The following is a 3423-nucleotide window of genomic DNA, read 5'->3' as shown; positions in this document are numbered from 1 at the left end:
GTTTATAGAGATGTCTAATACAAAAACATGTTTCCGGAATATACAAAATGGATAAAAGGAAAATCATGAATTTTTAAATATGAAAACAAATGTTTATAATAATGAAAGTGGGTTCAGAGGGCATTTTTTGTTGAAGGTGAACAATGCTATTCATGTACAGTGCAGTATATGGGTATGGGGTGGTAATCTCAACGGTTTCAAAATATAACCATAAGCTATACTGCAGTAGTCTACTGTAAGTCCCTACGGGTGAGCAGAGGTCTCTGGGGTGAGGAAAGATCCCAGGGCCTATTTTTACATCATGATTGAGTTTATCTTCTTTATGCCCAACAAGGTTACGTATGGTTATTAGGTTTGGCTTGTGACCACATGTACCTTTAACGTCCTATAAGTGAATCGAACCCAGGCTGCATAGTGAACGGCGAATGTGTAGCCACTGCCGCACTCGACCACCCATGAGTGGAAGGTGTCTCGTATGGAAATGCTCCCGATTTTGAGAGTGTTTTTGGCAAAGTGTTGGTACATGTACGTACGATGTCGTGCCTGTCGAAGCACGCGATGTCTTGAGTAGCTAAAATGAGGAGTACAAGGTACCGGTATTGCAGAACTTATTAGATCTACGCCATGTGGTTCTGTTCACGAAATTTCCGTGTGCTTCTTAGACTCTACATTTTTGTATCCTGTTCTGTACATGGAATTAGACTCCGTATGGTCTGTACAGGAAGTTAGACTCCGTGTGGTCTGTACAGGAAGTTAGACTCCGTGTGGTTCTGTACAGGAAGTTATAGATTCCGTGTGGTTCTGTACAGGAAGTTATAGACTCCGTATGGTCTGTACAGGAAGTTAGACTCCGTGTGGTTCTGTACAGGAAGTTAGACTCCTTATGGTCTGTACAGGAAGTTAGACTCCGTGTAGTTCTGTACAGGAAGTTAGACTCCGTGTGGTTCTGTACAGGAAGTTATAGATTCCGTGTGGTTTTGTACAGGAAGTTAAACTCTGCGTGGTTCTGTACAGGAAGTTATAGTCTTCGTGTGGCTCTGAACAGGGAATTAGACTCGGTGTGGTTCTGTACAGGAAGTTATAGACTCCGCGTGGTTCTGTACAGGGAATCAGACTCCGTATAGTCTACACAGGAAGTTATAGATTCCGTGTGGTTTTGTACAGGAAGTTAAACTCCTCGTGGTTCTGTTTAGGAAATTAGACTCCACGTGGTTCTGTACAGGGAATTAGACTCTGTATAGTCTACACAGGAAGTTATAGATTCCGTGTTGTTTTGTACAGGAAGTTAAACTCTGCGTGGTTCTGTACAGGAAGTTATAGTCTTCGTGTGGCTCTGTACAGGAAATTAGACTCGGTGTGGTTCTGTACAGGAAGTTATAGACTCCGTGTGGTTCTGTACAGGGAATCAGACTCCGTATAGTCTGTACAGGAAGTTATAGATTCCGTGTGGTTTTGTACAGGAAGTTAAACACTGCATGATTCTGTACAGGAAGTTAAACTCCGCGTGGTTCTGTTTAGGAAATTAGACTCCACGTGGTTCTGTACAGGAAGTTAGACTCCGTATGGTCTGTACAGGAAGTTAGACTCCGTATAGTCTGTACAGGAAGTTAGACTCCGTGTGGATCTGTACAGGAAGTTATAGACTCCGTGTGGTCTGTACAGGAAGTTATACTCCGTGTGGTTCTTTACAGGGAATTAGACTTGGTGTGGTCTGTACAGGAAGTTATACACTCCGTGTTGCTCTGCACAGGAAATTAGACTCCGTGTGGTATGTACAGGAAGTTAGACTCCGTGTGGTTCTGTACAGGAAGTTAGACTCCGTGTGGTTCTGTAAAGAAAGTTAGACTCCGTATAGTCTGTACAGGAAGTTAGACTCCGTGTGGTTTTGTACAGGAAGTTATACACTCCGTGTTGCTCTGTACAGGAAATTAGACTCCGTGTGGTATGTACAGGAAGTTAGACTCCGTGTGGTTCTGTACAGGGAATTAGACTCCGTGTGGTTCTGTAAAGAAAGTTAGACTCCGTATGGTCTGTACAGGAAGTTAGACTCCGTATAGTCTGTACAGGAAGTTAGACTCCGTGTGGTTTTGTACAGGAAGTTAAACTCTGCGTGATTCTGTACAGGAAGTTATAGTCTTCGTGTGGCTCTGTACAGGGAATTAGACTCGGTGTGGTTCTGTACAGGAAGTTATAGACTCCGTGTGGTTCTGTACAGGGAATCAGACTCCGTATAGTCTGTACAGGAAGTTATAGATTCCGTGTGGTTTTGTACAGGAAGTTAAACACTGTGTGATTCTGTACAGGAAGTTAAACTCCGCGTGGTTCTGTTTAGGAAATTAGACTCCACGTGGTTCTGTACAGGAAGTTAGACTCCGTATGGTCTGTACAGGAAGTTAGACTCCGTATAGTCTGTACAGGAAGTTAGACTCCGTGTGGATCTGTACAGGAAGTTATAGACTCCGTGTGGTCTGTACAGGAAGTTATACTCCGTGTGGTTCTTTACAGGGAATTAGACTTGGTGTGGTCTGTACAGGAAGTTATACACTCCGTGTTGCTCTGCACAGGAAATTAGACTCCGTGTGGTATGTACAGGAAGTTAGACTCCGTGTGGTTCTGTACAGGAAGTTAGACTCCGTGTGGTTCTGTAAAGAAAGTTAGACTCCGTATAGTCTGTACAGGAAGTTAGACTCCGTGTGGTTTTGTACAGGAAGTTATACACTCCGTGTTGCTCTGTACAGGAAATTAGACTCCGTGTGGTATGTACAGGAAGTTAGACTCCGTGTGGTTCTGTACAGGGAATTAGACTCCGTGTGGATCTGTAAAGAAAGTTAGACTCCGTATGGTCTGTACAGGAAGTTAGACTCCGTATAGTCTGTACAGGAAGTTAGACTCCGTGTGGTTTTGTACAGGAAGTTAAACTCTGCGTGATTCTGTACAGGAAGTTATAGTCTTCGTGTGGCTCTGTACAGGGAATTAGACTCGGTGTGGTTCTGTACAGGAAGTTATAGACTCCGTGTGGTTCTGTACAGGGAATCAGACTCCGTATAGTCTGTACAGGAAGTTATAGATTCCGTGTGATTCTGTACAGGAAGTTAAACTCCGCGTGGTTCTGTTTAGGAAATTAGACTCCACGTGGTTCTGTACAGGAAGTTAGACTCCGTATGGTCTGTACAGGAAGTTAGACTCCGTATAGTCTGTACAGGAAGTTAGACTCCGTGTGGTATGTACAGGAAGTTAGACTCCGTGTGGTATGTACAGGAAGTTATACTCCGTGTGGTTCTTTACAGGGAATAGGCTCGGTGTGGTCTGTACAGGAAGTTATACACTCCGTGTTGCTCTGTACAGGAAATTAGACTCCGTGTGGTATGTACAGGAAGTTAGACTCCGTGTGGTTCTGTACAGGGAATTAGACTCCGTGTGGTT

The sequence above is a fragment of the Pecten maximus genome, chromosome 17 (genome assembly GCF_902652985.1).
Source record: "Pecten maximus chromosome 17, xPecMax1.1, whole genome shotgun sequence".
NCBI classification, from domain to species: Eukaryota; Metazoa; Mollusca; class Bivalvia; order Pectinida; family Pectinidae; genus Pecten; species Pecten maximus.
Note: the sequence above shows the minus strand (reverse complement) of the source record.